The sequence below is a fragment of the Vanacampus margaritifer genome, chromosome 2 (assembly GCF_051991255.1).
Source record: "Vanacampus margaritifer isolate UIUO_Vmar chromosome 2, RoL_Vmar_1.0, whole genome shotgun sequence".
In the NCBI taxonomy this organism is placed as follows: domain Eukaryota; kingdom Metazoa; phylum Chordata; class Actinopteri; order Syngnathiformes; family Syngnathidae; genus Vanacampus; species Vanacampus margaritifer.
Genome location: NC_135433.1, coordinates 9,016,490 through 9,039,671, shown reverse-complemented (window position 1 = coordinate 9,039,671; position 23,182 = coordinate 9,016,490). Strand labels below are relative to the sequence as shown.

At 37.5% G+C, this 23,182-nt stretch overlaps 1 long non-coding RNA gene across 1 annotated transcript; it reads left to right on the top strand.

Annotated features, from left to right (window-relative positions):
• The first annotated feature begins 278 nt into the window (after positions 1 to 278).
• Positions 279 to 20,377, top strand: LOC144043958 (uncharacterized). The gene is made up of 3 exons (XR_013291179.1): positions 279 to 334; positions 8,376 to 8,462; positions 20,263 to 20,377. It is a non-coding gene; the product is annotated as an uncharacterized LOC144043958 (long non-coding RNA).
• The last annotated feature ends 2,805 nt before the right edge of the window (positions 20,378 to 23,182 follow it).

Sequence of the window (23,182 nt, the reverse complement as noted above, 5' to 3'; positions counted from 1 at the left end):
AAGGCCGAGGTGATGGACAAAAAAAAAGGAATTTAATTATTCAAAACAAAAGCAAACTCCAAATGGCAGTAAAACAAAACGTGGGGAGGACAACAAGGCAAAAAAACTGGCAGCATGACGGGAGGAAAACGACAATGAACCGACGCAGACAGAGGGGAGACAGGAGACAAAATACACACACACTAACGACACAACAAGACACACCTGGGGCAAGACACAAGTGGCTGAGGGCACTGATTGGATCACACGAGGAAGGGCAGGATCACACTTAACAAGACCAAGGAAGACACACAAGGAAAAACAGAACCCAAACATGACGTGTTCAAACTCCGAGGTAGGTACCACTGTACTTAAATTACAATATGTGAGTTATGTTGCGCATGAAATGTGCTATCAAGTATTGTTTGCATTTTCTTGTTTACAACCCTTCGGTACTGTGAAACGTCTAAACAATGTGAAATTGTTGTTTTCTTATCCAGCCACCTGTTTAATACCTACTCGCCCTTTCAATCTGGGATCATTCTTTTTGCAAACAAATGAGTGTTATTTCACTGAATTTTGCAGGAGTTTAAGTTACATGAACCAGTGCTATTGATTCAAAAGGCTCTGGACAGATTAGATTGATATGGCAACATAGAAATACAACTAAATATCTAACATCAATTAGGCTATTCATGGATTTCGTAGGAAACTAATCTCTTCTCCATTATTTGCTGAAAAACGTCATTGTGCTAAAACCAATAATAAAAAAGACTGGTTTGGTACCATCTTGGTGTCAAGCAACTATGTTGAACTGAAGGTAGGAGCTCCATTTAATCAGGCCATAGCTTTGTCTAATTGAAAAAAAGTGCTTGGACGCCTTTTGCAAGGCTTTTTTTTTTTTAAAGGATATAGGGATTCACTCTACAGCAATACTTCTCAATTATATTTCATTACGCCCCCCCCCCTAGAAAGAAGAAAACATTTACAGCTCGCCACTGTGACTATAAATAGTATCATTTGTCTATGAATTACTCATCTGCAAAACATTGTATAATAGAATCAATATTAACGAAAACAAACATAAAATAGATCAACTTATTACAAAGAATAACTTTATTCAAATTGTTTTCCAGTCTTTATCAGAAAATATTTGAAATGTGTCAGTTTGCCTGAAAATTAAAACAAAAATAATAAATGAGAGCGCCACCTACTGTAGCATATGTGCAGTTGCACTTTATTCTATTATGGCTATATATATATATATATATATATATATATATATATATATATATATATATATATATATATATGTTAGGGGTGTGCCAAAAAATCTATTCTCATAAGAATCGCGATTCTCATTTAGCACGATTCAGAATCGATTTTAAATGCCTCAAAATCGATTTTATTTAAATTATTTTATACTGTCTTACCTTTGTTTGTGTGTGCCTTAATTGGGAGCGCTGTTCATGTTGTACCCGATTTGGCCACTTGGGGGCAGTGTGGTTCCACGCGGTCTGATACACTGTTAAGTTGTAGCTACATTAGAGAGTAGAAGGAAAAAGTCCCGATCAAGTTATTCCAATAAAAGTTGTTTTTTTTTTGCCACGTGGAGCCATTCTTTGTGCCGTGAGAAGAGCAGTATTTAGCATTAGCGAGTCAGACTGGAGTAGATCATTACGGTTCCTTAAACATCTATAAAATGAAGCAAAAATCATTGTCAATCAAATCATTTTGAATCAAAAATCATTCTGAATCGAATCGCACACCCAAAAATCGAAATTGAATCAAAGATTTCCTCCCCTAATGTATATATTAGGAGTGGGAATCTTTGAATGTCTCACAATTTGATTCCGATTATTTATATATATATATTTGAGAAAAACTGCTCAGTTTGTACTAAAAGTGTTGCGGCCAAATGAAACCCTTCGCAATTTCACAGAACTTCACGGAGCAAATATCAAGATTTAAATTGTAAAATTGCAGATCAATATAGTGCACACAAAACCATGCGAGGGAACCACAAGATGACTCGAGAACGATCCTCCATATTAATGAGCGGCTATTAGCTCTGACAAGCATCTTCTGCATCTCACAGGAAGAATAAGGAGGCCATTAGTCAACACATGCGGACATTTCCTCTTCTGCTAACCACGCCACACTATTCATTTACATTGTTTATTTATGAGATGATGATTGATCATCAAAGCCACTTTTATTTTCTATAGGAATTATTTCAAGAGTGACAAAAACAAAAATATGGCTAATATATTAATACATACCATTCAAATGTTAGAAATGTCCATACTTACAAAAAACGTTAAAATTTCTCTCTCTCTCTAAATTCTCTCTTTCTGGTCAATTTCTCGGGCACCATCCGAGACGTTATCTCACCAGTCTTGTGTTTGGGCGTGGTGATGCCAGCTAGTCTGCAAACAGCTGCTTGCATAAAAGCGCAGCAAACACCTGCTTGTTTTGACACAACCACTGGACCGTCAAGCTCCTTTCACTCGCGATGTCACGCCATGACCTAATTAGCGCATTTGTACGATTTGTACAGCCGCCTTGTGTGCATTGAGGTACTTGTGTTTTCCCTCCCGTAATGACATTACGCTTCAATGCGTGCGGGGAACATACATGGTGGGCAGATGAGGCTGAACTTTTTCATTTTATTTCTTTCAAATATGCTGATGAGGGATAAAGCGAGGAGGACGCTCATCACTAATGCAAAAGTTCAAAGACTCGGTCCGTGTCTCATCATCAGAGCCGCGGACACAAAGGGAGGTGAGCGACTGACACCTCCCACTCCGCCATCTATATTGAGCAGGGCCCGAGTAAAAAAAAAAAAAAAAAAAAAAAAAACAGGGGAGCACCTTTTGCAAACAAGTACGTTTGCATTTTAACCAATGCGGCTCAATACACGCCCCAGTCAGGTCATAATTATTATGACAATAAAGCTTTTCAATGAGGTCATCGTGATAATAATTAGGGATGTTCAATACCACTTTTTTTTTCAGACCAGTAAAAGCACTCAATTCTTAAGTAGTCACTGATAGCGATACCAAGCACAGATACTACTAGCACTTCGTTTTGATACATAAAATGACCCCCAGAAAACAATAACCTTTTAAAGAAAGACCTATCTATATCCCAATATGATATTTACCCTTAAAATTGCATGCAAAGTAATGACAATTTGTTATTCTTCTAGTTTTTGATTGTATCGGCCACTGTTGCGAGTGCCGATACTTTGATCAACCCGTTACTGATAGCTGGTATTGGTACTTGCCTACTTGCCCATCCCTCGTAATAATAACAATAATAATGTAAAATCTAAAATAATTTTTTGTAAAAAAAAAAAATCATTCATTCTTGTGATTTAAATGTAAGGTTTATAGGCTAATTAATGAATAACTTATGTAATAAAATAATTATTGCATAAGTCAAATTTTGCTATAATATAGATTGAGTGTGGACAAACCCAAACTGATGGTCTTTGGAAAAGTTAAAATAAATTGGCATGCAAATAACAAATGTCCCTATTGGACAAGTATACACGATCACATTTTTAAGCATAATATTACACTCCAAATTCTATTGTTTTACAATAAATTATTTAATTTTAAAAAGTGCATGTATATTTTTACTTGCAATAAATGAGCGAGGCAATTATTTAATAAACCCTCAAAGAAATACTAATCAGTAAACACATTTAGAAAAATGTATGCAGAAGATAAAATTGTTTATTTCAATAGTACATTTTTAAAAATCATTCACATTTTATGTTATTGTTTATTATTATAATTATCTGATGCATTTGAATTAACCAATCTTAGCGAGAAATTAATAACTTCATTAATGCCTGCTAACTAAATTAATGCAACAAATATTACCGTGACCAGGATACACTTTGCTGACACCTGTTTTATTTATTTAAATTTTTATTTATTTTATTTTATTTATTTATTTATTTTTTTGTTTTAGTTTTGTTTTTTTTATTTTATTTCATTTTATTTATTTTTTATTTTTATTTATTTTTATTTCATTTTCATGTCATTATTCAATTACATTTTTTTAACCAACTAACTAAAAACTAATACTGTACACGAAAATTCTAAGAGGCGCTTGAATAGCTCAGTTAGAATTGTTACGAAATGAGAGGATAAAAACAATCGGTTCCAAGTGTTGAAGCGTCTCCTCCATGCAGTGAGAGTCTGCTGGGGGTTTAACAGTGAAGGTGACATCATGGCTCTCGGGGGGGGGGTGCGCACTTCTCGGGGGGCGGAAGAACATAATGGCACTAATCTTTGTGCTGACGTGCTTTGGTACAACAAGCTATCCGTTTGTTTCTTCGTCAGCTCTTTCTAAGATGTTACATATTTATGGCGCCGCATTTCAACGGAACAAAAGGAGCCGCTCTGGTTGGCCATGATTGGTCGGCTGTGACCACTCCCACAGCGATGTCGCCCTCCATCTCGCAGATCCACTCGCCTGCATTCTTGAGCGAAATGACCAACATCGGGTCTAACCTGCCTCTGCACAGAGATTTGCTCCAGTCACGAAAGTAGTCCATACCAGTCGACCGAAAGTGACACGAGTCGTGGGAAAAAACATTATTTGTAAGACGCAGTTCAACTCATGAGCTAAATTGTCAAAGAATGCACAAATCAAATCAAACTTTATTTATATAGCAACTTTCATCATTTAAAATGCAACTTAAGGTGCTAAACAATTAAATGTAGTGCACACAAAACCACAAGCATATTAACTCATTTGCTCCCAAAAACATATAAATACGTTCTATTCTAAATGTTTTAAGTGTCTCAAAGATGAATTTATACGTTTTTTGTTTTTTTTCATCCTAGAGCATACAGAAGGCTTTGACGCAGCCTCTCAACCACATAGAACGGCTGAGGAAATGGTTGCTATTACAAAAGCGGCCAGCAGGTGGCAGCGGAGCAAAAGAGATCAACTAGGGCCGTGTTGCAACAAGCTTATTTACCCACAGTTCTGAACGGATTTGTGAATAATAATGAAACTTAGCTATATTCTAATGCTAATTGCTGCAAAATGGAAATTGATAGAAATATTTATTTTGTTTCCTGATGAAAGAAGAGACTCTAATCTTTCTTTTGGTAGGTTCCATGTTTTTATAGCAATCGAACCCAATATTCTATGGGGCTTGCAAAATCAGTCAAAATCCAGTAAAACAGCCGGGAGCGAAGGGGATTGCTTCAGTAAAAACGACTGAGGAAATGGTTGTTATAACAAAAAAGGCCAGCAGGTGGCAGCAGAGAAAAAGAGATCAACCAGGGCCGTGTTGCAACAAGCTTATTTACCCACAGTTCTAAACAGATTTGTGAATAATAATAATTAAACTTGGCTATATTCTAATGCTAATTGCTGCAAAATGGAAATTGATAGAAATATTTATTTTGTTTCCTATGAAAGAAGAGACTCTAATCTTTCTTTAGGTAGGGTTCCGTGTTTTTATAGCAATCGAACCCAATATTCTGTGGGCCTTGCAAAATCAGTCAAAATCCAGTTAAACAGCCGGGAGCGAAGGGGATTGCTTCAGTAAAAACGACTGAGGAAATGGTTGTTATAACAAAAAAGGCCAGCAGGTGGCAGCGGAGCAAAAGAGATCAACCAGGGCCGTGTTGCAACAAGCTTATTTACCCACAGTTCTGAATGGATTTGTGAATAATAATGAAACTTAGCTATATTCTAATGCTAATTGCTGCAAAATGGAAATTGATAGAAATATTTATTTTGTTTCCTGATGAAAGAAGAGACTCTAATCTTTCTTTAGGTAGGGTTCCGTGTTTTTATAGCAATCGAACCCAATATTTATGGGCCTTGCAAAATCAGTCAAAATCCAGTAAAACAGCCGGGAGCGAAGGGGATTGCTTCAGTGAAAACGGCTGCAAGTGAATGAGTTGAATAAATGCACAACTAAGCCATTCATACTTGTTTCCATGCACACATTTCAGCGCACACACTTCTGCAGCCCTGCAACCAATCACAATCATAAACGTGGAGGAAGGAAGAATACGGTACATATTTGTAAGCAAGCATTTTTGCTCAACATGCCACCCGTGAGAGCCGTTCCGAAAATGTTGCACCGACCCCCAAATTTCAGATGACACATTTTTATACCCTACAAACATAACAATCAAAACATTCACGATGATGACAATCAAAATGTTCCATACGGCTCAAATATTGAATCTCACTCAGTTGGCAGGATTTCAAATGAATCCAAAAGTCACGCACTTTAAATGCAAAAAAAATCTATTTTAGCTGCAGGAGTACAAAGTAAAAGAACGGACGTACCTTCTCTGAGGTGGGTGTTGTACGTTGTCTCTCTCTCTCTCTTTGGAAATGACTGGAAGGAAAAAAAACAGGAGTCTCCTTCTGTTCTCGTGGCGAATCCACGCGCAGAATTTCCCCGTCTTATGATTGCAACCCACAGCGACTGCCTTCTGTTCTCCACATGTTAGTCCACACGCGTCTTGCCTGTAAAAATCTTTTGCTTGGCGATGAAATAATCATAGGAGGCCGTTTAATATGATTGACAGATTTGATTTTTTTTTTATTTACTTTTACTAGTTGAGGACGATGACGTGAAATCTGTGACAAATCAAGAAAAGCGGCCAATGGATTGAGGGGGGGTTGTTAGAGGAAAGGGGGGGGGGGGGGGTAGGTTATGACCTTGTGTGTGCTGACGTCCCCATCCCCTCTCCCCCTCCTCCTCCTGAATGGATGCGGGGATCCCTGATGCTATTTTTAGACTGGTGGTGAGCCGTGCGTGCGTGCGTGCGTGCGTGCGTGCGTGCGTGGGCGGAGAAGAAAAATAGACGAGGAGGAGGAGGAGGAGAGGAGCAGCCGCGGGGTGGAAATGAGGAAGACGAGATGGAGGGAAGAGGAGGGGGTTCCCATGCCGACTTCATCTGCAGCGCACGCTCACACACGCACGCGCAAACGCACGCGCCGAAGCCAAACTGTGAAAGCTTTGAATCGTGACCAGACAAGAAACAGTGAAAGGCGTCGCGCAATGCAACTGCTTTTCTTTCCACCAGCCCGTAATTTAATTTTTAGAATAATGCTATGCTGGGAGAATAATAATAATGCAAAGCAAGGATGGGGATGAATGCGGAATTAGATTCGTCCTGTACGTCCTTTTCCCGCGCGAGATTTGATCAAATGTGCATATGTGCGGGCGTTAATGTGTTTTTTTTATTGTCGATGAAATGACGCATGTAGACATTTTTTACAGTGCATGTAACTCCCATAAAGTGGTACCTTAAGCGTTTAATATGTTCTGTGACCATGTTCAAAAACGCAATATTTTATTTTATAAAAACATAATAATATCAGAATTATAATGTGCTTCATTGATTTATTCATTTTGGCTCCTTATGTGTGTAATTTGGCCACCGGGGGCAGTATAATGCAGTCATGCAGACACCAACAAAAAAAAAGTAACCCTATAAGTTTCTATAATATGAGTTATTTTTCGCAAAGAATAAAGATAACATGCCTTTGAGTGTGAGTATTTTTTATTATTTTTACCGTGGTTTTAATAAGTGCTAATAATGGCTGTCACCTGTAACGAGCTCTTCTTTTCTTTATTTGTGGAGGCATCTAAAGAAAGGCACTATATGATTGGCTGCTTGCAGAGTTCAGTTAATGAGCCACCTCTTTGAAGTTAATTGCCTCCAATTAAACTCTTTTTTTTTTTTTGCAAGACAAGATTCTAAAAGCACAGATGCCATTTTGCTCTATGTGCATTGTCCTTTAAAAAAATAAAATAAAATGCCAGCATGTACTAGTTTGCCCCAAGGACAACATGAGTAGCCCATGAGTCTGTTCTAAAAATAGCTCACAAGTGATGGGACAATGTGATTTACTAAGATTTAAGCATACTAAGAATATTAACATTTATATATGTATTTATTTATTTAAATATAACCTGATGCGTGTTTCTTCTGTACTAAATATTCTGTTTGTTTGTTTTTAAATAAAATAGATTAAGTTCAATTGGGAGAAATAGTTTTTATTTACCCAAATATTTCAAAGTCATATTAGAGCTGTAATTTTTATACGGTGATGCCATGATATTTTTGCTCACAGTTATCATACCGTCAGAAGACAGTATCGGCCCATGCCTGCTGTCTACATGTGCTGCTGCACTGTTTGTGTTACAACACTGTCACATAAAGGCTATTTGTTAGCCTGTCTATGTCGATTCCCATTATGTGGTCTAGCATATAAAAGCAATTGAGGAACCAACAACAAGCAAACAACCTTGACTGAGACCAGGAGGACATCACAAAAAAGCCGATCTGTAAAAATGAGTCTTAATGTCGCCTTTGTTTTTGTGTTTCTTTTAGGTCGACTGTCTTCTTTTCATTGACAAAGTCCCTCTTCTGTAGCCAGCGAAAGGTCCCAAAATGAAGCTGTAAATCTAAAAGGGGGAGGTAAGTGGAGGGATGCTTGGCTTGCAGGGAGCAGTTTTATTATTTATCACTGGCAGGCTATTTTTAGCTCCGGCTGCCGTGTTGGCGTCAAGGGTTTCCGGGTGCATGGATGGCAGGTTTCCCCGTCACCCGCAGGTCACACGGCGGGGGGGGGGGGAGGCCCAGGCGTAACAAACACGGAGGTATGGGGGATCGCAAATGCCTTCCAAATGCAAATTCTATTCAAATCTGTGACTTGTGTGCCATGGAAGGAATATAGCATATTATTAACTTTGATGTTCTGGAAATTGTAACATTAATTAAGGGATGTGTTTTCATACATCTGATAAGTGATACCACCTGAAATGGTGCAACAGACAAATAAATGAGAAAAAGAAGAAATCACAATTTTTAAATGGGACAGAATTGAGCAAAATTTTTATGCAAAATTTAGTTTTTAATTGATTCTATATAAATAATAAAAACAATCACTTGCTTGAGATCGATGTGCCTTCACAAACATGCTGATTTCAGCAAGACAAGAAATGCCAGTGTTTTAACATAACCATTAGGGGTGTGCCAAAAAAATCGATTCTCATAAGAATCGCGATTCTCATTTAGTACGATTCAGAATCGATTTTAAACGTCCCCAAATCGATTTTATTTAAATTATTTTATACTATCTTGCCTTTGTTTGTGTGTGCCTTTATTGGGAGCGCTGTTCATGTTGTACTCGGTTTGGCCACTGAGGGGCAGTGTGGTTCCACGCGTTCTCATACACTGTTAAGTTGTAGCCACATTAGAGAGTAGAAGGAAAAAAGTCACGGTCAAGTTATTCCAATAAAAGTAGTTTTTTTTTTGTGGAGCCGTTCTTTTGAGTGATAAAAGTGTTGCGAGTAGCGCGCTAATTAGCGTTATCGAGTCAGACTGGAGTAGATCCTTACGATTCTTTGCACATCTATAAATTGAAGCAAAAAAATTTAGTCAATAAAATAATTTTAAATCAAAAATCGTTCTTAATCGAAAATCGATTCTGAATCAAATCGCAGACCCCAAAAATCGGAATTGAATCGAATCGTGAGACATTCAAATATTCCCACCCCTAATGACCATGTCCCAGACTTGTCATTAAAACACCTGAGAACTGCTTTAAAATTGACAAACAAAACAAAAAAGCAGCATTGTTTTCCCAATCATTTAGATTGTCACTTTTTCCAGGTAAAAACAAAACTGCATGAATGTGAACATTTGAAAACAATTAATCATGTAGTTTCATTTGGCCTTTCTTTCTCTTTATGCTTGCAAAAAGGTCTGAACTTTTGTGCCATTATTTTGGATTTTTGACAATTCCATTACATTGTGGAAACATTTGGTGGATATGAAAAGTCTACACACCCCTGTTCGAATGCCAGGTTTTTGTAGTATAGAAAATGAATGAAAACAAAATAAATCATTAAAAAAAAGACTTACACCACTAGTGTAGCCTGTAATCTGTACAACTTGATAGAGATTTTATTTATTTATTTATTTCAGCTTTTCAGGAGGGAAATAAAAAAAAAACTGTTTTTTTTTCCTTTTCACTTATTTGCTGTATTCTTATATCTATGCATGTTCAAAATGAATGTATAAATAAATATCAATCAAATGTGTTTGCACAAGTGCACACACCCTCTCATAACATTGACGTGGCTGTGTTCAGCATAAACCAATCACATTCAAACTCGTGTTAAATGGGAGTCACATGCCACCATTTAAAGTTAAATGTTAACACTGTGTTCATTTTCAAATCTCCCGAACACATCTTGGAAAATGTGATATGGTTCAATGAAACCAAGGTGTAACTTTGGGTCAAAATTGCAGTAAGTATATTTTGCACACACATAACACTGCTTTTCAATATGGTGTGAGATGGCATGGGGCTGTTTTTCTTTTCTTTTCTTTTCTTTTCTTTTCTTTTCTTTTCTTTTGTTTTTCAGAGGGAACTGACACCTTGGTCAGGGTGGAGGAATTATGAGCAGTTCCAAATACCATTCAGTGTTGTCACTTTCATTTTCTTTCTAGAAAGAAAGGGGAGAAAAGTTAGGAAAAGCCTACTAGAACATCAGAACTATATTTTTTGGTTATTCAGTATTATCCAGTCTAAATGGTGGAAAGCGTATGCTGCCTCCAATTTAAACGTAAGCCCGATTGTGATTGGTCAATTCTGAACGCAGCCACCGCTCTGTTGAGGGTGTGCGCACTTTTGCAACCACATTAATTCAGTTGTTTGTTTTCAACCTCACCTAGAAAAATGTGTTATGTACGTTGGAGGTCATATTTTTTAAAATATGATTTATGTAGAGGTTTAAAAAAAAAAAAGAGGGGGTGTAGACTTCTTATATCCACTATACATGATTTTATGGTCATTTCAGATAAAAATTTGTAGTAATAATTAGTCCTACTGCATACGAACTTGGGTTTGCATTTAAGTTATCTCTTTTTTTCTGAGGAAGGTCCACTCACAAAGAATGATCACATTTTCCCAATGGAAGTGTTCGACCTATACGAAGGTAAAGAAGAAGAAGAAAAAAAAAAAACATTGCCAAAAGGTTGTTCTAAACACACGAGTTAATTAGTTTCTCCTCCAAAATGGTGCCGTATGGCAGGGGAATAAAGAGAAAGGCTTGGAGTGCAAAAGATAAAAAATGCAAACAAAGGAGGAGTCTGATGCGGGGAAGGACACAAACAGGCTTGTCTGATTGAGTGGGAGACAGTGGCGAGGCGGGTGGGGCGGGGGGGGGGGGGGGTAGCTAGGTAGAGGGCGCGCAGGGAGACAGAGTGCATTAGAAATGATTGCAGAGCAGCGATAGAAGGAGCGTGGCGTGGTGGATGGGCTAAATTCTGATCTTCTGGCTGATAATGCTGCCTTGTGTCCTAATGAAAAAATCCAGATGCTATCTCGCCCTCGCTCTCTCTCTCTCTTTGGAAAAGGCCAGACCACCTCCACCACCTCCTCGTCTCTTCAACTCCTCCTTGGTGCCACTCTCTTTGCTCTTGAGGGCCCTGTTGGCCGGGGGGGGGGGGTTACGTTTAGCTTCCCCTTAGAGCCAAAGTGTCCTCGAGATGTTGACAGGCTGCAGGTGCAATGATCCACTTTCTGCCCTGAGTACGTCCGTCTGCTTCTGAGCAGCCTTTTTTGCGTTATTTGTATTCCACATGTGCTGTATTTGGTTCCGCTTCTTTGTTTTTTTTTGGGGTCTTCCTCCATCTCTCTTGTTCACGTCCGTTTTCATGAGAGGTGTCAAACGAGTTACGGTTTCCCTCAGAGGACTGTTGTAACTTATTACTGTGGAATCATAAACTGTAAATGTATAATCACATTATCACGTTGTTATAATTACGCAATTGCCACTGAAATGTATTGTTATTATTAGGGGGTGTCAAATTTAGTGCATTGATTTTTAAATGAATTTGAAGTTGGCACTCTTTTTTTTTTTTTTTTTTTTTTTTACGCGCGATTAATGACTGCCGCTTACTTGGAAAGCCTGCACTGGGGGAATTCCAGTCGCAACGCAGCAGACATGTCATAATAACGTAACAAATTGAATAATAATGCATATATTTGTGGGGGCTGGGGTCAAGTTTACAATTTTAAAAATGTGCAGAATTTTACAAGTTTATATTCATATTAAAGATTAGATCGCTCTTAACTCATTCACTGCCATTGACAACTATAGATGTCAAAAATTTGAACTATTTCTATTAGTTTAACAATTTTCCTCATTTTTTTCCCGAAAACCTAGATTTTTAAAAATTGTATTAGAACAGATTTCAAATTTGTGATTAATCGTGAGTTAACTAGTGAAGTCATGCGATTAATTATGATAAAAAATATTTAATCACCTGACGCTCCTAATTTTTAATAATCTTTTCTTTAAAAAAAAGATTATTAAAAATGTAAAAAATAATAATTACAATTTTATTTTATTTTTTAAAAAGAAAAAAAATCTTAAAAATTAGGTGCGTCAGGTGATGAATTTTTTTTATCCTAATTAATCGCATTACTTCACTAGTGATCTCACGATTAATCACAAATTTTATATCTGTTCTAAATGTACAAAAAAAATCTAGGTTTCATACTCTTGTTAACAAAAGTGGGGGGGAAATGTTAAACTAATAGAAATAGTTCAAATGAATTTTTGACGTCTATAGCCGTCAATGGCAGTGAATGAGTTCATATGAAAAGAAAAATGCACTGAGCTGTCACCGTCTTACAAATGCTATTATGCCATCTAGTGGCAGAAAAAAAGAAAAAAACTATTTTTAAGTTTAACTCAATTTTATGAATTATTATTACAGTACTGTATCAAGGTCTATTTTTTTCCACTTTATGTTAACAAGAATGTGAAAACATATTTTATTATACATTTAGAACAGATTTCAAATTTGTGATTAATCGACAGTTAACTATTAAAGTCATGCGATTAATTATGATTACAAATTGTAATCGCTTGACACCCTATATGTTTAACAACAAATTGAATTTTAAATATAAATCATAATAAAATGGTGACCACCAAATAACATAGCTCTTTATTTTGTGGTTGGTGTAGTTCCAAGAAATGCTGATTGCATATAAACCCAGTAGGGCTCTGAGGTCTGCAGACTCAGGTCAATTAGTGGGGGCCTACAGTTCCAAGCAAACATGGTGAAGTGGCATTAAGCTGATATGCTGCATGCAAATAAATTGAGCTGCCAACAGAAGTCAAATCAGTTCAGAGTGTAAATTGCTTTTATATGCAGGCTAAAATGATCTTTTAGTAATTTACTCATCAAAAATGACAGTAATAGCCGTATAATGTAAAGGTTTTTATTTTATTGTATTAATTTTTTTTATGAAAAATAACAAAACTGTCTGGAAAGAAACGGACACTTTTTGCTTTGGTGTACCATAAAAAAATGATGTGGCGGTCCGTAACTTGCCCCTAAACCTTGAGTTGGACACCTCCGGCCTACATGCACCATGTTTGTAAACGTCTATTTTGCTACTTTCTTGCCGCTCCTCAAAGCCGCTGATGACAGCTTTTGACATTTTTGTTAAATACTGGAATTCGACTGCAATTACTACGATTGAATCTTTGCCACATTTTATAGTCAAGAACCACATCTTATTGTATTGGCATTTTTACTACATCCGATTCGGATCAAGTGTGCATAATGGCATCACCTGCGCCACAACTTAGACCTGCTTTTAGCTGATCTAAGGTCTAGGTCTAAGGTCTTTCAACCCCCCCCCCCCCCACCAGCATGGTGCAGCTTAGTCTGCCGAACGCCCAAACATGGTAAACGAGACTTGTCCAGGCACAAAAATAAAGATGAACCAGTTTTTATGAAAATAGAGGGGTCCATTTTAGAATTTTTCACAAGTTGATGCTGTTGGTCTGTCCCCACGTCGTCTGTTATTTTTATGCATTATGAATCAATTTAAAGTGTTAAAAATAGCTTGAGAACAAATTTATTGAAGATCTTGAATTCTGAATGTCACCTCAAGATTGAAAATGAGTATGTTTTTTTTTGTTTGTTTTTTTTACAATAACCAGTGAAAATAGGTTAGCTACATTTGAGTAAGCCTGTTTTGTCAAAAATGGACAACTGTAATGCTTCCGTGCAGAATGGAACACTCTGGTCACATTATTTTACACCGCTTAGTCAGCTTTTATTTATTGCATCACTCATGGGTGGCAATTTAAAGGGATACTTGACTCATTGAGTAATTTTCAGCAGTAAAAAGTTAATATTTTGTCCAGAATTAATTCGATAACTTCATTAGTTTTCATGTACAATTAATAACTTAAAAAAAAAAAAATTCCACTTGTTGTCGACTGAAGATGACATCACCTGTGCTGAGGAAGCCGGTAACGACCAATCATGGCTCACCTGTTTTCTGGGTTTGGTCAGCAAACTGAGCCATGATTGGTCGTTACCTAGTTGTCAAATTCTGGACAAAATATGAACTTTTTTCCTGCTGAAATTGGCTCAATGAGTCAAGTATCCCTTTAAACCTTTGAAAAAAAAGAGTTTGCGAAGAGGATGTAGCAATGTAAGAAGTCTGTCTGGACACAAAAGCACCTGAAATGGTGCAGCAGACAAATAAATGAGAAAAAGAAGAAATCACAATTTTTAAATGGGACCGAATTGAGCAAAATTTTTATGCAAAATTTAGTTTTTAATTGATTCTATATAAATAATAAAAACAATCACTTGCTTGAGATCGATGTGCCTTCACAAACATGCTGATTTCAGCAAGACAAGAAATGCCAGTATTTTAACATAACTATTAGGGGTGTGCCAAAAAAATAGATTCTCATAAGAATCGCGATTCTCATTTAGTACGATTCAGAATCGATTTTAAACGTCCCCAAATCGATTTTATTTAAATTATTTTATAATATCTTGCCTTTGTTTGTGTGTGCCTTTATTGGGAGCGCTGTTCATGTTGTACTCGGTTTGGCCACTGAGGGGCAGTGTGGTTCCACGTGGTCTAATACACTGTTAAGTTGTAGCCACATTAGAGAGTAGAAGGAAAAAGTCACGATCAAGTTATTCCAATAAAAGTTGTTTTTTTTTTGCAGCGTGGATAGCAAGTAGCTATCGGTCTGCTGAAGAGTCGAATCTTCTTCTTCTTCCCTTGGCTTGATGGGCCTGATGTTGTTTGTTGGTAATGGGCCAGACAGATGCTCGCCATCCATCAGGCCACAGCATCCTCCATGTGTCACTAACGGGCTATTTTCCCCCTGGTGCCGCCGCGCTTTAAAAATGTGTCATTTTATTGTTCTGATTTCTCTTTCCTACCACCCCTAGGGAGCGGAATATGATTTCACAGAACATTAAGTGGATGGGATCTAAGGGAATAGCGATGTTGGTGGAGAACAGGGATCTGGCCTAATTAAGTCGTTCTCCACCTTCAGCCATCCTCCCTCCTCCGATGTTCCCTGATAGGTTAGCAACTTTCTCCGCGGAGTGTGAAGGGCGAGGACGACTCATAATCCTCCTGACGTTAGGAGAAAGAAAAATATTAGTGGCGCCTGTGCATCCATGCAAGGATACTTCAATTGTTTGTTGTCCACAAGAAGCATTTGTGGTGAATTCTGTTTTGTGGCGGCCAAAAAAACGACACAATTTCTTTGTCTAATCAGAAAAGAAATAATGTACATAATGCAAACGTGATTTTTTTTTTTAAGCTATTGTTAGCTTTATTAGCATTTTTGGTGGAATGTGTTCTTTTGATAGCATAAAAGTTTGTTTTTATTCTCAGTATGAGCAATGTGAAAGTTGATAATATATATGTTTGCACTTTTACATAAATAATAATGATAATAATAGATTTAATTTGTAACACAATTTACATTTATAAAATCTCAAAGTGCATATTAAATTAAAAATAATAATAATAAATAAATAGATTTCAATCTTCAATCAACTTCAATCTACGACGGTGTATTAGGGTCATGTATAAATATATATTTTTTAGAGGCTGGGGGCAATATTCCAAGAAAAAAACCTCACAAATTTGCCACTTTATAAAGTGGCAAATTTGCAAGAGAAAAAACTCGTAAATTTGCGACTTTATTAATTAGCAAATTTGCCACTTTATAAAGTGGCAGATTTGTGAAGAAAGAAACTTACGAGAAATACACGTAGCGTAGCTATAGTCTAATCATGTGAGGATTCGTTGGTGGTTAATGGGACACTGTTTACAAAATGAAAAGGCAGGATGGAGGCGGAGTCATTCGTAATTGAAACTTCACTCGCCATACACGGCAGCGAGAGCGACAACATTTCCTGATCCCCTATCAGCTGACTTAACACTAACCAATCAGAAGCTAGCACACTTTAGGTCAATGCAAGTGAATGACGTTGAGCAGCAGATTCGACACATCCACTTAGATACTTGTACCAAAAAAAAAAAAAAAAATGTATGAATATAGAAATAGTAATTCTGAAAACATAAATGCACAAGTAAATATACATTTTAACAAATTAACTTCAATGCTTAGTCCACAGGGTGTGGACCTGCGAAAAGCGAGGCGCTTCAAAGTGTGAATGCTTAATGGTTAATTAGCTCCCCAAAAAACGTATAAATATGTTTTATTTGAAATGTTTTAAGTGTCCCAAAGACGCATTTATACGTTTTATTTTAAATGTTTGAAGTGTCCCAAAGACATATTCATACGTTTTTTATGTTTTTTTTAAAATGCCAGAGCAGTGGTGGGCACACTCGGTCCTCAAGAGCCGGCGTCCTGCAGGTTTTGGAGGTTTCTCTGCTGCAACACTGCTGATTCCAATCAACAGGTTCGTTACCAAGCTTATGCAGAGCTTGCTGATGAGCTGATCATATATCAGCTGTGTTGGAGAAGGGAAACATCCAAAACCTGCAGGAGTTCGGCCCTCGAGGACCGAGTGTGACCACCCCTGTGCTAGAGGATACAGAAGGCTTTGATGCAGCCTCTCAACTGCAAAGAACAGTTGAAGAAATGGTAGTTATTACACAAACGGCCAACAGGTGGCAGCAGAGTGAAAGAGATCAACCAGGGCCATGTTGAAAAAAAACTAAATTACTAAATATTGATGACATTTAGCTATATTCTAATGCTAATTACTGCAAAACGGAAACAGGTAGTAATATACAATTTTTTCCTGATGAAAGAAGAGATTCTAATCTTTCTTTTGGTAGGTTCCATGTTTTTATAGCAATAGAACACAATATTCTGTGGGCCTTGCAAAATCAGTCAAAATCAGTAAAACAACTAGGAGTGAAGGGGATTGTTTTAGTGGAAATTTCTGGGAGTGAATGAATTAACCTCAGCGAAAGCAATTATTATCTCCTTAGTTGAAAAGTATTGGCACAGACATCCAAGTTGTACGCTACATGTTTTTTTCGTAATTTTCTGAGGGTTTTTTCTCGCCATTCTGCCACTTTATAAAATCGCAAATTTGCCACTTTATAAACTTGCAAATGTATGAATTTTGTTTTGCAAATGTGCCACTTTATAAAGTTGCAAGTTTGTGACTTTATAAAGTGTCAAATTTGCAAGTGTTTTTCTCAGAATATTGCCCTCACACTCTAAAAAATATGTATTTCTACGTGGCCCTAATACACCGTCGTATCAATCAGTGGGCCCTACTTCTACTTTTATCTGTTTGTTCTTTTTATCTTTAGTATCTGTACTTCTACTTATCTCACAAAAGTCTACTTATCTCACAACTCCATGCCCAAGAGATTTCAGGTATAATAGTGACCGCTGCCACACAAAATATTGAAAATGTGGGCACAATTTGTCCATTTTCACTTAGGGGTGTACTCATTTTTGTATCAGTTGTACGTGGCTGTTGTTGTTGTTTTTTGTATGTGTGTGTATGGTATTATGGAGGTTGTAATTGTTTAGCACCTTGAGTTGCATTTTAAGGCATGAAAGTTGCTATATTAATAAAGTTTGATTGATTGATTGATAGATGTAGTTATTTTGAGGAGACAGCACACACTACTTTTTACTTAACATTGCAGCAAAGTGCCATTATTTCAGTGTTGTCCTTTGAAAAGACTGGACTGTACCAGTATGACCATTTAATTCCGCGATTCTTTCACATGCCACTAGAGGGAGCCTGCATCACCCTACAACTCAATGCTGTACAGTAAATGTGACATTTAAATGACGGACGAGTGTGAGTGTTGGTGTCACCATTACGGAGGACCGAGATGGGCTGAGGGGAACAAGGGTGTGTTCGGCGGGACGTCACATGTCCTCTCCCGCATGTCGGGCGCGGGGCTCGGGCAAGCGTGCGGTGATTGATGGCGCAGCCGAGATAACATCTCATCGGGGCGCGGTGCACAAGGGTGCCTCGCAGCACAATGATGGACGAGCCCATAGACACTACATAAAAATCGAACCCCGCATATATAACACATTCCCTGCTCCCTTTCTTAACTTGTAATGTATAGTGATAGAAATTTGTTTCGCAGTCCATTGCTGCGGACAGTGATGGATGCCAAAATGAAGGAGACAAAGCCGAAAGGAGAGCGAGATTCAGTGTGTGCGTGTTTGTGTGTACTAGCAGACGTATTATGGAAACGTGTTCCGTGTTTTGAAACGTGCCGTTTTTGTCACACATCGATTCTCAGAACAGAAAGTTGTCAGTTTCATCTCGGCGGACATTGTGTAGATTAAGCCAGTGTTGTCCGACAAGTCCTAATTTTCTTGTTTGGAGAGATAAGGAGGAAAAATGAGCAGAGATATGGTTGCCCTTGACAATGATCACATTTCACAAAGGCCATCCAACTGGAATTATGACTTATAGTTGTTGTTGTTTTTTAATGTATTGAAAAGGAAAAAATACCGGTATAGATACTATTTTTAATACTTATCTTTTTAATATCAGTACAGTCGTATTTTGCCATCCCTGCTTGCTTTGTGTTGTTTTCGTTGTGGACGCCATTAGAATAGTAAATTTCCCTCGCCTTATATTAAAATCTATGATTTTTCCCTTGTATTGTTTTTTTCCCCATTTCAATAAAACAGAGATGCAAATTACAATCATATTCAAAACTTGGAGAAAGTGGCCCTTTAAACTTATTCACTGCCACCCTTCCTAGTTACAGTATTTGTATTTGTCAGTGGCAGAATGCATGAGGTAAACATAACCCTTAATACATTCAATTGAACACGGTGGACAATTTGACATCAATAAATTAACACAAATATTTCCTTTGGGATTAATATGTAACAGCAAAAATGTCACTTATCTATGACACAAGCAAAAGGTCCAATAGTACAAAATTCACTTTTGTACTCATAATTTAGCCTTGGAAAGTTCATGTCACCCTGTTGTTTGGTTTTGACAAAAAATGATCGCGCACCCAGCCCCACATTTCTAGCTAGCTAGCTAGCTATACATCTAGGTAGGTAGCTAGCTGTCTTTGATAAAATGAATTAATCGCCCAGCCCTGCCTGTGATCGAAATAAGCTTATATCTATTGTGAATGATCTATCTATTGAAGTAAATATTCTGTTTCAATTTAATTATAACTGTTTTGATTTAGTTATAACTATTTAGAATAGGACAAAATTGCTTTGATTTACTCAGTATAGTTTTGTGTGAGAATTCAAAGGATGTGAGGGGGTTGGTTTTCTCTTTGTTCTCTCCTGGGAACATATGGTGGGGGCAAGCGAAAGTGTAAATTAGACCCTTTGTTTATAAGACGGCTCCTCAGAGTCTCTCTCTGAGTCTCTTCTGTAAACAACGTCAACCCTTATCTGATGATCTGCGTTCCATCATGTGACTACAAGCGGAAAGAAAAGAAGGAGGTACCATGTGACTCTGGGAGGGACTTTTGTAGGACAAAGGATATTACCCACAAGCGGAGCGGGAAACGAAACAGTTGAGAATCAAAGATGGCGCGGGTGGCGGCCAATCTCAGCTGTCCACAAATTTGTGTAATAAAATCCTTAGGTAATGCCTGAATTCACTGATCTCATTGTATGTTTTGATAATAAGTATTCGTCTTACTACACTATCCATCTATCTATCTAGCTAGCTATCTGTTAGCTGCTAGCTAACTAACTAACTAGCTAGCTAACCAACTAGGTAGCTTTCTAATGTGACAATCAGGTAGCGGAAAAGAGCCCATCAAGGTCATCCATTTTGGGTGCGAAGCCGCACAAACGTGCTGTTACATGAGCCATCATCACACGTCATACAAAACATACCCCTTGCAGGCTCTTTTTTTGAAGTAAATGAACTTGTAACGATTGCTATACGTACGATGTCGGTTGAACCCCCACAGCCTCATGCCATCCCACGTGTGTCCTCGGGAAACCTTGCTAGTGCGGCCTCACACACCTGACCACCTCAGCACATCGTTAGCCTATCAAAATGACTCGTCGTCACGAATCTCCCAGTAGCTGATGAATATTGGATGGGAGTGGATAATACCTCGATGGAGGAGGCCGATCCCCCGCACCAAGGCAAGCAAGGCTGCACACTCAGCAAGTCAAGTGCTGCCCACTGAGACCAAATCCAGGCCGCGGGAAAAACTCTGAGCCCACTAATGAACCGGATGCTGTGGAATTGTCACGGCTTTCATGCCAAGAGGTGAAAATCCACGATATAAAGAGACCGTGTAGAATTGTACATTTATATTTTATTAGTTGAATTCTTGCATATTCTTGCATAAAAGGCAAAGTACAGTATGCTTGCTCCAAACTGTTTTTCTCACTCCCAGTTGTTTACTGTAAAACCGACACATTCAAAAACAGAATCAAACATTATGTTTTCAACACCAAAATGTTCAACCAAACCATGTCATTTTCCTCCAATGAACGTCTGCTAGCTTAATGCTAACATAGAATGCGAACCGTCATTGACAGGCTAGCATAAGTTAGCATAAATGTTACAGTATTAACCTTATGATTGTATTACTGTTAATCTTTTATATTATTAACAAAGATGACTTGATACAGTGGTTTCCAAATGGTGGTTCGGGACCCAAAAGAGGCCCATTTTGGTTCGATTGTGGGCAGTGTTTGGATTTTTACAGAAGTACCAACATTTGGACTTGTGGAAGTTGAAAGAAATAATTTAACTAACAAGGATGACTAAATGTTCCTAAACAGGTGATCGTTTAAAAAAATAATAAAATAAAATAAAATGACTACTTAAAAATCTAGTAGGGAACAGTGTATTGAAGTCTATGAGACAACGAAATACATCCTCATCTCCATCCGTCCCCCATAAACCCAAGATTGAATTTTATACCATTTTCCTTTCATCATCACATTCAGTTGATTGTAATTCCGAAGACGTCTCCAAGCTAGCATGTTACCTGTTTGCATTGTTATCTTATCTTGGGAACATAATCCATGCATGCGCGGGGGATGGATGCAGAATACAGAATAACTCGATCCTAAATGTGTCCAATGACAGCCTTAGAGCTTCTGGCTCAGCTTTGCCCAATTTGCAAAGTCCCGACGTGAGCCGCAGAATTAAATAAGGAAATAAATGTGACAACTGAAACGAAGACTGCAACACGCAATGTTGTCCGTCTATTTAAAATATAAGACCAAAAAAAAATACAGAATTCAGTTTAGTAAACAAGCAAGAGATTATTACTAAAGTGTTTGTTAAACTTTTGAATAATTACTGCGATAATTCCTCATTGCATCTTGTCAAAAAAAATTGACTTAGATACTCCGATGAGGTTGTTGTAACAATGTTCCCATTATGTCAAGTCTGTCCTTTTTTTAGACACCAATTAAAGCTCCTGTGAATGCAAGGCGGAAGAGACTTCACATATGCTGGATTATTTATTTAGCACCGAGTTGACACTGAGGCTGAACTTTGATTTGTTTGTACAATTTCTTTAATCAACCGCAAGAATAAAATACTGTCAGACTATTCATTCTAAGGACACTTTAGGGGTGTCAGCTGATTCAAATTTGTCATCATAATTAATCGCATGACTTTAATAGTTAACTCACGATTAATCACAATGTTTATATATGTTGTAAATGTACAATAAAATGTATATATTTTTTCTAAATGTTCATATTCTTGTTAAAAAAATTCAACTCATAGAAATATGGCTGCATATTTTAGTTATTGATACAGTAATTTAATAATTCATAAAATTGAGTTCAAATTAAAAGGATGTACTGTCCTGTATAAAGCAAGTGTGATATTGATTTGTGTTGAGGTCATTCTTCTGCCACTAGATGGCATAATTGCATTTGTAAGACATTGGTGACAGCTCACAATGCATTTTGCTTTTCCTATTAAGAGCTATCTAATTTTTAACATGAAGTAACTTGTAGAAATTGTAAAATACAATGTCACCCCAGTCTGCACAAAAAATATGCGTTATTAAATTTATTGCTGCTCAATTTTGACGTGGACGTGTCTGCTGCGTTGCGACTGGAATTTCTCCAGTAGGCTTTCTGTCAGTAAGGTGGGGGCTTTAGGACCCAGATGCGGGAAGGCAGAGCAAGGAGGCAGAGGTGCAGTCCAAAAAAGAGGTTTTAATTTCTAATCAAAAAGCTAACTTCAAAGTGCAAAATAAACGGAACTAACAAAACATGAAGCTAAACATGGCAAAACAACTTAGGCAAAACTAACAGCATGACATGGATCCTGATAAGGCAAAAAGGTCAGCGTGACGTGGCGAATGACTTACGACAGTGGCAACAATGAACCGACACAGACAGGGGGGAGACAACCGACTAAATACACCAACACCAATGACATAACAAGACACACCTGGCTGAGGGCACTGATTGGATGACACATGAGGGTAATGGGGAAAGGTGGACACAATCAGGGATCAGGGTTGACAAAGACACCAAACAAGGAAGGGCAAGTGACCTGAAATGAGAGGAGTCAGACTTTTCACAATAAAACAGGAAATGACAAGACAAGGGGAAAACGCAAGGAAAACAGAAGCTAAACATGACAGGGAGTAAACAAGACTGAAAATAAACATGACACTTTCCAAGTAAGGGGCGGTTATTAATCAATTAATTAAAGGAACTTTAAATTAACTCCAAATTAATATACTAATTTTGACACCAATATTTGAAATAAATTACATCAAGCAACTTGAAGAAGGTCTATGGTTCTGTCCCATGGAATTAGTTCATTGATTAGTTAAAAATCCAATCAAACATACAATATGCTCTGTCATTTTCTCAGAAGGTTAATTGAACTGCTGT